The following is a 13,732-nucleotide window of genomic DNA, read 5'->3' as shown; positions in this document are numbered from 1 at the left end:
ATGCAAGTGAACACTTTGGGACTTGAGTACGCAACAACTGCACACTAGACATCACCCCCTGTGGATGTTGAACCCATGCAGCGGATTTTGGTTTGACTGGTTATGGTTTATGTTTATCTCTTTATTTAAATGTTGTCTTTGACTCTGGAATTAAAGCTCTTTCCTCTTTGGCTCACTATCCTCCTGATGCACTTAATATCTTTCCCTTTTCGATGTTGAGGATTTAGCCCCTCTTTGTCCCTACCTGCAACCCTATATCCCTCCCTTGTTCCTCATATAGTGGTTTGTTGTCTCTCGTGGCCAACCTCCTTAGTAGGCTCACCAATTGTCTATGTCCGTTCTCACACCCTCATTGTAGTCTCGCGGCAAACTAGTGACTTTCCCTATCATCGAATTTTGTTTCCATCTAACTCTTTTCTATTGAGACCCCCCTTCTTTACATGGCACCTCCCTTGAGTACAATGCTCACCTATTAAACTTTTCAACCATCTCTTTCAGTATCTGAGTCTGGTCATTCATCATGCCTTGTCAGCAAGCATGAGTTTGTCGCGGGGTTGTTTATTATCAAGAGTAAGCCTCTCGAGGAAAGATACGTGCACATCACAAGCTTCAAGAATCAACTACCAGGTTTCAAGACCTCACCCAAGGACGCATCCAAGAGGAGCTAGCTCATATGGAACAAGAAGGGGCCTCCCAACTACATTAGTTTTCAGATACAAAAGTTCTGGCAGACTTGGTTGACTAAGTGCTAGATGTTGAGCATACCCGAGGCCTATTTAATCAATACATATACATCATTGATTTGTTTTGGCATTTGAAGTTCCTCCTATGTAGAATTTTGATGAATTGTTTCGAGCACCAAGCTAACATCTTACACTCTTTAGAGCAACTTCACCATCACATGAGGGACATGGATTAGTGATTGGGTTGCATTGAGTGGTGTCTAGACATTCCTCACCCGACAAGCAACACCATACCCTTGGAAACATTGAAGAACATATTCAGGTCATCACTACTGACTTTGATCCCTCAACTTAACTTTTCTATGCTCAACTCTATTTTGTATTATTATTATCTAATTCACTCTCCAGGCCAAGTTGACCTCTCTTTTAGAATATACTTTTTCTATTTAGTCTTTTGTAAAGCATGATCTCTTATGCCTCTTTGCAAAGCGTGCACTTTTGACTATGGTCTAGTCTCCCTAGTGAAAGACTGACCTAGCATTTCTAACATGATGTTGTCTCCTCAAGTTGTTACAAGATTAGACCTTAATCTCTCCACTGGAATAATAAATGATGCAGACTCCTAAGGCTATTGCAGGAGCAGATCTAAAACTCTTTGCTGGAACACACTCTTGCACAAAATTCCAACTTGCGAGTGTATACTCATACCAATAAAATTAACAATACAATGGCTAACAAAACACAAAACTTGGGACCATAAACTTCAGATTTTCATTCAAAGAAATCATATCTTCTCATAAACAAGCTCGTCCCTTGACTAGAAAAAAAAGCCTTGAGTCTCCTTTCATAGGTAAACCATGACTTATTCACCTTCTTAGTAAACCTTTTCTCCCATATGAAAAATCTACTTTTATCTTGTATACCTTATTTGTGTTTTGTAATTTTTGTCTGACCTCCTCTTGAATATCATGCATATACTTTACAAAATCTTCGGATTTTTTACTAATGTGTTCTCCCTTGGGAAGGTCAATTAGATCTACTGTTATGTGTGGATTACCTCCATAACAACCTGAAACCAAGACTTACATGTAGACCTATTAATGTTGGAATTGAAAGAAAATTCATCTTGTGTCAAAACTAAGTCTTGTTGCCTTGGATTTTTTCCCACCAAGATCTAAAGAAGATTCCCCAAGTTTTTTTTCACTACTTCCATTTATCCATTAGTCTAAGGATGATAGGTTGAACTATATTGTAATATATTTTCAAGTTTCCACCACAACGTCCTCCAAAAATGGCCTAAAAACTTAGAATATTAGTCATTATTGATGGACTTTGGAAGTCCATGTAGGTGCACTATGTCCATGAAGAATAATTCAACCACTATTCTTGCATCGTTTATTTTCTTACACAGATTGAAGTGGGCCATTTTGGATAAGTTGTGCACCACCACGAAAATAGATTTGTTTCATCTTTGAGTATGAGGAAACCCTAAAACAAAGTCTATGGAGATGTCTAGCCATGGCCCTTTTAATATTGGAAAGGGTTTATACAATCTTGTGTTTTGTTATCCACCCTTAGAAATTTGGCAAATTATGCATGAAGAAACAAATTTACTGACATTGTTCCTCAGCTTAGGCCAAAAAAATTCTCACTTATCGGGATGTAGGTTTTGTCCCTACCAAAATGACCAACAAATCCACTTGAATGCATTTCTCGAATTAGTTGTTCCCTTCAGGATCCCCAAGGAATGCAAAGTTAGGTTCCTCTAAACAAAAAAATATTAGCTAGTAAATAATCTCTAGAAAAACTTCCACTTGCATCTATTGGATTGTTGAGAGCTTCAATTATTTGGCTGAAATAGGGGTCTGCAACATATTCTCCCTTTATTTCATTAAACCCCACCACCTCATTGGTCATAGTGACAAGTAGGTGATGTTTCCTACATAAAGCATCTGCTACAACATTAGTTTTCCCACTTATGTGTTGCACTAAAGATGTATAACTCTGCAGAAACGTGACCCATTTAGCATGCTTATGGGACAACTTGGCTTGAAAATTTATATATTTCAGCGTTGGATTGTCAATTAATAGGATAAATTCTTGATGTAAAAGGTAGTGTCTCCATTGTTTCAACATTTGAACAATTTCATATAGCTCTTTATCATAGGTGTCATACCTTCTTTTTGCATCATTTAATTTCTCATTGAAAAAGGCAACTAGCTCACCTTCTTAGCTTAGGACCCCTCCAATTGCAACGATTGAAGCATCACATTCAATGGTAAATACCTTATCAAAATCTGGTAGAGCTAGAATGGGGGCCTTAAACACTTTTATTTTGAGATGTTCAAAACTCCTCTCAGTTATCTTAGTCCATGAAAATGACTTTCCCCTTGTACAATCGGTTAAGGAAGCACTTATCCCACTAAAATTTCTGATAAATTTCTTGTAAAAGTTTACTAGACCATGAAAACTCCTCACATTTGTAATGCTTTGAGGGGTAGGCCATTCTAATATGGCTCTAACATTTTTTGGGTCCATACTCACTCCATTTGCAGAATTGCATTCCCAAGGAAAACTAATCTGTTCATACAAAATTCTCTCTTCTCAAGATTCACAAACAATCTTTCTGTTCTAAGTGTATCAAGCACTATCTTTAAATGATTCAAATGTTCTTCTAGGTTTTTGCTAAAAATCAAAATGTCATCAAAATAAATAATGAAAAATTTCTTAATGTAGGGTCTAAATACCTAGTTCATAGTTCGCATAAAAGTGGCAGGAGCATTAGATAATCTGAACGACATAACTAGCCATTCATACAAGCCATCCCGAGTTTTGAATTTCGTTGTCCATTCATCACCTTATCTCATCTAGATCTAGTGGTAACCGCTTCTTAAGTCCACCTTAGAGAATATTTTCACACCATCTAAGCAGTCTAAGATGTCATCCATACGAGGTAGTGGATATCTATACTTTACTATGATTTTGTTGATAGCCCTAGAGTCAATGCACAACCTCCATTTGTTCCCTTTCTTAGGTGATAGTAAAGCAAGAGTGGCACAAGGACTCATGCTTTCTCTAATGAATCATTTTGCTAACAAATCTGAAATTTTTCTTCTCATTTCTTCATCCTCTTGAGGAGATAACCTGTAGGTAGCTTGATTAGGGAGTCTTGATCCAGGTACCAAGTCAATATGGTGTGTAATTCCTCTTGAAGGTGGTAACCCTACAAGAGTTTATGCTAAAGTGACATATGAATATTTTGTCAGTAGTTCTTGAAGCCCTCATGGGAGAATTCGCCCTTCAAGCGTCCTTTCCTCTTCCAAACACAATAGGTAACAGATTCCCCCTTTAGTTTGCTTACAAAACTTCTTATAACCCATTATCACAAGTGACAATGTTGTCATTTCATATGCCTCTTCTCCTTTCCATGGCTTTAAAAGATGCTTTTCCCCATCATGTTGAACTTCATAGGTGTTTTCTAAGCCATAATGAATTACTTTACAATTATATTTCCAGGGTATTCCCAATAGCAAATGAAACGCATCTATTGGGACTACATCACATGATACCTTGTCTTCATAAGGACCTATTTTAAAACCAACCAAACAAGATTTATCGACAAGCACACTATGGTCCCTTTTAAACTAGGAAATTTTGTAGGGGTAGGACTTAGGAATGCAAGTAAGTTGCAACTTTTTTACCATTTCAGTACTTACCAAATTATCAGTAGATCCCCCATTGATGATTACCTCGCATACTTTCTCCTCGAACTTGCATTTAGTGCAGAAAACACTCTTCCTCCTCCAATTAGCTTTCGGGTTTCCCTTGTTTCATGACATCATATTCCTTTGCAGCATTAAGGTCTCCCCCTCTTCTACTTCAACTTCTTGAACTGCAGCCTCCTATTATACAACCAATTCTCTTTTTGGATTTTGGGGAAAACTTATTGCTTTGTGTTCTTCACCACATATAAAGCACCTTAAGGGTCTTCGATAGCCTAAGCCTGTCCTCTTCATCTACCTCTAAAGCTCCATCTTCCCTTAGTTTTTGTTTTTGCTTCCCAGACATCTTTGGGCCCTTCATTCTGGAAATTTTTTAAGAGAATACCTCAAAGGGTATGCTGATATTTTTTATGCCCACTCTCTTACCCTTACCCCGAGACAATTTCTCTTCATGTTTCAAAGCATATTGATATGCTTCATCCACTAAGCACAACTTGACTAAAGCTAGTTCATCTCAGAGCTGGCAACACAATCCATTGACATATCTAGCAGTGGATTTTTCATTGACTTCCTAGAGGTTTTCTCTTATCTCTAGCTTCATAAACAACTCAGTGTACTCCTTAATGGACAACTCCTTCTGTCTCAAGTTCTGAAATATTTTGAACATGGTCTGCAAGTAGTCTGAAAATAAAAATTTAGCCTTCAACTCCTTTAGCATCTTGGACCATAACCTAATTTTCTCTTTACCTCGGTTCTTCCTGCTATTCTAAAGGTTATACACCATAAGAAAGTCTATGATTTCATCCTTGTCACTGTGAATTTCACCCTCACAGGGTCCTCTTCATTTATGTTCTCCATATCAAAATACCTCTCTAATTCACGCAACCAATTTATTAATAGTTCAGGGTCTAAGTCACCCTTGAATTTTGAAACCTCTGCCTTCACCTTGGTTCCTTTTTTTTAGATTTCTTTTGTCAGTGTTTCCATGTGGTCCATTGCTCCAGCAAGGGTTGGGACATCCTCTACTTTTTGTTCTAATTCATCTGACCGCAATCTAGCATCAACCATTGCTAACCTCCTTAGCAATGCTTATCCCTCATTTTGCCTTAATCCAACATTTCTCTTGCCCCTCCTTCCTTAGTTCAGACGAAGTCCCCTCAGAGCCATGTTCTAGGTGCTCTGATACCAAAATGATGTAGTCTCCTTAGGTTGTAATAGGATCAAACCTAAAGCTTTCCACTATAATGATAAATGATGCAGACTCCTCAAGCTACTGCAGGATTAGATGCAGATTCCTCAACCTACTGCAGGATAAGATGCAGACTCCTCAAGCTACTACAGGGTCGTGAGAGGTCACGGGCTCAATTCTTTACACTCTTAGGGTCAGGATCTATGATTAAGCTAAAACGAAGTGATCCCTTTGGGTGGATCTACTTGGTACAAATATTTCGTGGATGTAGTAGTCACCGATAGCAGGAAGTGATCCCTTTGGTCGGATCTACCCGATACAATATTATGTGGATGTAGTAGTCATCAATAATGGGAAGTGATCCCTTCATGTGGATCTGCATGGTACAAATATTTCGTGGATGTAGTAGTCACCGATCTTCGGGTCCGTAAACAAACAAAAAAGGAAATGAAAAAAACAAAACAAAACAAAAACTAACAAAACTTAATGAATATATTTTAAGATATAAGCTTGTAAGGTTGAGCATATTCTCAATTAATTAAATTTAACTAAAAAAGGAAGAAAAAAAGAAAGAAGAGAGAAGAGAGATTTAATGACAAGTCAGGTCTGAGATTTAAACCTTATTACTATAAATGACAAATTAGGCCAAGCATTTAAACTTTGTTATCATGGTTGAGATTATGGTTTAGGTTCCTTGAAGTTTAGTTGCATGCTAGAGTCAAGCACTTTAGTTCAATAATCCCTAAATTTTTAGCTATCATTCTCAATTCATGTGACCTGCATCATAGTAAATTATGTAAAGATAATGTGACAAAGTCAAACAAAATCTAAGGGAGGAAAAATTTCCATTGGTTCCATTTTTCTCCATGCCAACTGAAATTAGGCTTGAGCCACTCCTGCTCAAGCCATTAAACCTTGAAATAAAAACTCTAGATCTCTAAAATCTCACCATCCTCTCCCAAAACATAGTTATATTATATTATGGTTATTGAAATAAATTTTTTGTTATAATTTATTTAAAATTTTAAAATTTATAAATAAATAGTTATTTAATTCATTAATGATAATTTACAATTTTTTAAAACATAATGGTCTAGGTGGATATTGGTGGCCACCCGCCAAGTCCACTTGGACCCCCACCATTGTTTCTTTCAGCTTTTCAATTTCCTTAATTGTAGCACAGTTTACTATTTTTAGCAGTTTTTCGGGTCCTGAACTTCCAGAGCCATTTTGAGGCCCTAAACGACGTTTCTTTGGGAAAACTGGGAGAAACATGGGTCCATGGACCGATGTTGCTCTTCCCAAAGTTGTAGTTCTCGGATAGATATTTCTAATAAGATATTGTGCACGTCAAACAGAGATCGTATGCCAAAGTTAAGACCCTGGGAAGTTGATGTACCAATTTATCCAAACGGGGCCCACAGTTTGACATTTCATCTTCTAGGGTTAGGTTTTTGGATGTTTAGGGTTTTCCATTGTTTCTCAATAATAAATAGACCTTCGAACCTCATTGTAAAATAGTTCAGAGGCATGTAACAACGACATCTCTTCTCAGAGATACGCTACCATCGCCCTAGCTAGTTTATTTCCATTTTTGTTTGTAAGCATATTTCAGTATTTTACATTAATGAAATGAAGTATTATTTCCACTGCATATTTATGTTTATGGTTATCTCTGTAATTTGTTGTGTTCCTGTTTAAATCTGGATCAGTGGTATCAAAGCAGTCTGCTTTTTCTCTGTTTTTCTTTGCATGTCCCCAACAAGGTCGGGATATAAAGAGTCAGGGCTTGAACTGGTTGAACCTTGGCAAGACCATCCTCGCAAATCCCGACGGCCTCCCATGGCGGATGAAAAGAAAGACGAGGGGGCAAGAGATCCTATCAAAATCTTGCTCGAAGAAGCCCTCGAGCGACAAAGGAACGTGATGATAGACAACTTTGCCCAGATCCTTCAGCGGCTACCGAGGGGCGACGCATCGGCTTCCAACAACTACTCTGGAAATGCCACACCGTTTAAGGTACAAGTTAATTTTGAAATCCCCATATTAGATGGTCAGATAGACGCAGATGCTGGTTAAATCTACTAGAGGGTTATTTTTTTGTTCATGATTTTTCCAGTCGGGAAAAGATTATTTTTGCTATTCTCAAAGCAGCCGCCCACGTCAAGGACTGGTGGGAAACCTACTGCGAGTAGAAGGATGAAAGTACAGGCTCACTATTTTCTGCCGCACCCACTTGGAATTCCTTTCGGGATGCCATCAAGGAGCAGTAGTACCCTGTCGGAAGCTATGAGGATCAATACATAAAGTGGACCATGCTGCGGCAGGGAAGGGACCAAGACGTGCCGGAGTTTACCAATATTTTCCATACCCTTTGCACAAAGTTGGGTATCAAGGATTCAGAGTAGCATTTGGTACTCAAATACCGCAGCTTCCTGCACAAGTACATCCAGGAATAAATAGAATTCCTGAACATCTCCTCGCTCGACACGGCATACCGATATGCTGTTAAGGTCGAGAAAAAATTTAAACAGAAGAAGCGAGACTTTGGATCTGCGAATCCAAAGCAAGGGAAAGGTGCCCCCAAACCGCAGAACAAAGGACAAAGCCAAGGCGGGGCGGCCCAAGACAACCCGCCAAAGCTGCAAGCAAATAACAATGCCGCGAAGCCAAAAAAGGATACGGGAAAGTGGTGTGAGTTCCATAAGAGCTCCACTCACAACACAAGTGAGTGTCGGGCCAAGCAGTCATTGGTGGCCAAGCTAAAGGTTTCAGAATCAGATGCATGTTCCGACTTTGAGTCAGAACCCGACAAGGGGAATGACAAAGGGAAGCAGATTATTGATGCGGAGCCCAATGCCACCGTTGCCACCACAAAGATCCAGAAGGAGGAACCCGAAGATCCAGAGGAGGAGGAGCATCTCTTCCACTCCCAGATGTGGGTAAAGGGCTCCCCCACTACAGTTCATTGTCGATAGTAGGAGCCAAAAGAACCTCATTTCAACAGAGGTCGTGAAGCGGTTGGGCTTACCGACCACAGCACATCCACAACCGTACACCATTGGGTGGCTTCACCAAGGACGGGATCTTCGCGTGAGCCAGTAGTTTCGCCTTTCATACAACATCAAGCCCTTCATGGATGAGGTATTGTGTGACATTGCTCCCCTTGAAGTTTGTGATGTATTATTAGGACAACCATACTTGTGGAAGTGACATGTTGTGTATGAATCAAGGCCCCATGCTGTTATTGTTACTTTGGGAAATAAGTTGTACAGGATACTGGAGGTAGCACTACCTACTGCCATCTCTTTGGTTACTACAAAACAATGCAGTAAGCTCATTTCCAAAACCGGGAAATTTGTTTCTTGATGATACGCCCTCAAGGAAAGAAGAAGACGGTGGCCACGACCTCCATACAGGGCCCCTCCACACGACAACTACAGATGGACAAGGTCGTTGAGGAGTATGAGGACATATTCACCTCCCCTGCAGGGGTTCCTCTGCACTGTCAGGTCAAGCACTCCATTGATTTGACCCCAGGTGTGTTGTTGCCCATTGGAAAAATATATCGGCGCTCCATTATGGAGAACGATGAAATCAAGAGGCAGATTTAGGAGCTGTTGCAGAAAGGTCACATCCGTTCGAGTTCATCGCCCTGTGGGAACCCGATCGTGTTGGTACAGAAGAAGGATGGGACTTAGAGACTCTACATTGACTATCGGGCATTGAACAAGATCACTGTCCGTAATAGGTACCCGATCCCACAGATTGATGACCACCTGGACCAACTAAAAGGGGCAAAATATTTCAGCAAGGTCAATTTGAAGTCAATATATCACCAGGTACCAATCGAACCCTCCGATATGTGGAACACTGCCTTCAAAGCCAAGGAGGGCCTTTTCGAATGGTTGGTTATGCCTTTCAGATTGACGAAAGCTTTTGCAACCTTCATGAGGTTAATGGATGACATCTTGTGGCCATTCACCAACTCATTTGTAGTGGTATACTTGGATGACATCCTGATCTTCAGCCAGAGTTGGGAAGAGCACCTCCACCACATCCGACAGGTTCTCCAAACACTGCAGCAACACAAGTTATGTGCCAATTTGGAGAAATTCACTTTTGGCATGACCCAAGTTTAGTATCTGGGATACATTATTGATGAACAGGGGGTGCATGTAGATCCAGCCAAGATCCAAGTCATTCGAGATTTGTCATCTCCAACCACTCTGATAGAGCTCCGCAGCTTTCTAGGTCTTGCCAACTTCTACCACAGGTTCGTATTGGGATTTTCTCATATCACTTGGCCCTTGACTCAAGTCACCAAGGGAGGAGTGAAAGCAAAATTATTTTGGTCTAAATCTCAACAGAAGGCATTCACAAAGTTGAAAGATCACCTCTGCTCGACACCAATGCTCGCATTACCAGACTTGCAACAACCATTTGAGGTCAAGACAAATGCCTCTGACTATGCTATTGGGGTAGTCCTTACTCAACACGGGCATCCAGTGGCATATCACAGTGAGACACTTTCAGACACAGTCCGAAAGTATCCCACTTATGACAAAGAGATGTATTCCATTGTGCAGGCCTATCGACAATGAAAGCATTACATTTTGGGGAAAGAAACGGTCATCCACACAGACCACCGACCCCTGCAATTCATACAGACCCAAGGGAAATTGCAGAATGATCACCATCAGAAGTGGTCCACATACCTGCAACAGTTCCATTTGAATATCATGTATAAGAAGGGCAGCACCAATAATGTTGTAGATTGCCTCAATCGACCACCGATCATGGCGTTAACCACCATGCTCAACTCTTGTGGGCATGAGACTTATCATTGGCCACTTCTCTACAAAAGTGACCCAGAATTCGGCCACACATACCAGACACTCTTGGAGAGTCAGCATATTCCATATTTTCACCTCTAGGATGCCCTGTTATGCCACCTAGGTCACCTTTGTGTTCCTTCAAGCGAGCGTGCCAAGATGATTTGGAAAGCACACTATAGTCGGGCTGCTGGGCATTTCAGGGTCGAGAAAATGATGGCAGTACTGCAAAAGTATCTCTATTGGCCGAATCTTCGACAGGATGTCGGGAAATACGTCAGATCATGCATTGCCTGCGCCATTGCCAAACTGACCATCAAGAAGAAAGGCCTTTATACCGTGATGCCTACCCCTAGTTAACCTTGTGAATCCATCTCCATGGATTACATATCAGGCCTTCCTTCCACTAAGCATGGAAACAACCGTGTTTTTATGGTCGTCGACAGGGTCTCAAAGATGGCCATTATGGCAGCCTGCAAGAAGAATATCATAGCAGAAGCCACTGCTAAACTCTTCTTTGAACGAGTGTGGGTACACTTTCGGATCCCACAGTCTATCATCTCAGATCGGGACAACAGGTTCCTCAGTACATTTTGGTCCAGTCTCTGGTCGATGCTGGACACCAAACTCACTATGTCCACAGCCTTCCATCCTCAAACTGATGGCCAGACAGAGGTTGTCAACAGAATGATCGTACACATTCTGCGCATGTACAACTCAAAGCATCCACACACATGGGATGAGAGCCTCCCCTATGTTCAGTATAGCCACAACTGGGCTCTCCACAGCTTGATTGGCCATAACCCTTTTCAAGTGGGCTTGGGATTCCAACCACTATGTCCCATTGATGTGGCCATGCCATTTACAACTACTCACGCAGATTCGGCTCATGTCCAGTCCGAAACAGATAAGGAAAACAACTTCATTGAGCACATCCAACATATTCGCCAGTAGGTCCATGACATTCTGGAGAAATCAAATGCCAAGTACAAGCAGTGACATGATCAACATCGGGTGCCACACAAGTTTCAGGTGGGCGACAAAGTCTGGTTGCATTTGCAAAAGGAACGCCTTACCGAAGCCTATCGGAAACTCAAACCACTCTGATATGGTCCTTACACCATTACCAAGGCTATGGGAGACAATCCATTTGAGCTCAACATTCCCCCATTCCTTGGCCTATACCCAGTGTTCAATGTGGACCGCCTTCGGCCATACTTTCCACCATTACTAGACACATCCAACATTGCAGAACAACTCACACCCATAGAGTTAAATCCAGATTGCATGGAACAAGTTGCAACTGATCGGATCATGGACACACAGATCAAGCACACTCGCCAGTAGAATATCCAACTATATCGAGTTGTCAAAGTAGGCCAACTCCTTCACCAGGGCAAGTGACTCACCAGGGACCAAGTTCAGCAGAAGTTTCCTCATCTCATGGAGGAACTCAACGCAATGGGGACCATTGCTTCCTAAGGGGGGAGGAATGATCTAGGTGGATATTGGTGGCCACCCACCAAGTCCACTTGGACCTCCACCATTGTTTCTTTCAGCTTTTGAGTTTCCTTAATTGCAGCACAATTTACTATTTTTAGCAGTTTTTCAGGTCCTGAACATCCGGAGCCGTTTTGAGGCCCTAAACGACGTTTTTTGGGAAAACTGGGAGCAACATGGGTCCATGGACCGATGTTGCTCTTCCCAAACTTGTAGTTCTCGGATAGATATTTCTAATGAGATATTTTGCGCGTCAAATGGAGATCGTATGACAAAGTTACGACCCTGGGAAGTTGATGTACCAATTTACCCAAACGGGGCCCACAGTTTGGCGTTTCATCTTCTAGGGTTATGTTTTTGGATATTTAGGCTTTTCCATTGTTTCTCAACAATAAATAGGTCTTCAAGCCTCATTGTAAGACAGTTCAGAGGCATGTAGCCACCACATCTCTTCTCAGAGATAAGCTACCATCACCCTAGCTGGTTTATTTCCATTTTTGTTTATAAACATATTTCAGTGTTTTACATTAATGAAATAAAGTATTATTTCCATTGCATCTATGTGTTTATGGTTATCTCTGTAATTTGTTAAGCTCCCGTTTAAATCCAAATCACAAAATTATATTATAAAATTGTAATTATAATGAATTAAAAAATGGTTTATTTATAAAATTTAAAATCATAAAATAAATTACAATAAAAATTTTATTCAATCAGCGTATTTAAGGAAAAAAATGATATATATCATATTCACAAATTCTAAATTATAAAACAAATTACAATGTATATATTATAGTCACAAATTCGAAATTATAATTCAACCATCATATTTATAATAAGGGAAAAAAATGGTATATATCATATTCACAAATCCTAAAATATAAAACAAATTACAATGTATAAATTATATTTACAACTTCCAAATTATAATTCAACTATCATATTTAATAATGAAAATAATGATATATATGATATTTACAAATTCTAAATTATAAAACAAATCAATCGACTAATTTTTTTAGTTTGCTAAAAAGAATTTAATCACCTTAGTTAATTCTATTTACTTCTAAGAATTTAATCACTCTAGTTAATTTTTATCCTGTCAAATCTAGCTGTTACTTGGTCATAGCTGTTAGGGTTTCTGCTCTATCTATTTAACATGCTTAGCCGGATCTGTTCATTCAACTTGTCCTGACGATGAACCACACTTGTTGGTTCGAAACTCGTCGACAAATAAAATTTCTTGTGATTTACTTCGAAAAATCTCGCTTAAACCTAATATGGATCACAAAAGCCTCAATTCAACTTTTTATTCAACAACAATACTAAATTTAGGCAAAAATTACACACTAATTTAACAAAATGTTATGCTTTTCACTAAAATCTATATATTTTTATTATTTAAAAAAAAATTTAACTTCTTTCTTTTATAAAATTCTATTATAAAAATTATTATATTTAACTAAATCAAATTTGTATTTTTATTTTAACTCAATTTACATTATAAAAAATATTGATGATGATGATGGTTAACGTCCATTGAGACCAAATTTTGGTTTATCGGACCTAAAGAAACAAATTATTTAGTTTGATTTAAAATTTTATTCCTATGCTCAAAAAGCTTGGAGAGAAGCCTCCCGAGTTCACTGTAATTTTGACAACCTAAAAGGCTAGAAAGGTCAGTATTGCAACAAAGATTTTGAAACTGAGATCTAATGTGGTTGTACGCGGGGCACTCTAAGAAGAAGTGATTTTCATCCTCGATATTCATATTCTCACAGAGATGACAAAACCTTTCCATCC

This window comes from Pinus tabuliformis, chromosome Q, assembly GCF_031772625.1.
Source record: "Pinus tabuliformis cultivar Carrire ecotype Pingquan chromosome Q, CPIR1, whole genome shotgun sequence".
NCBI lineage: Eukaryota > Viridiplantae > Streptophyta > Pinopsida > Pinales > Pinaceae > Pinus > Pinus tabuliformis.
Note: the sequence above shows the minus strand (reverse complement) of the source record.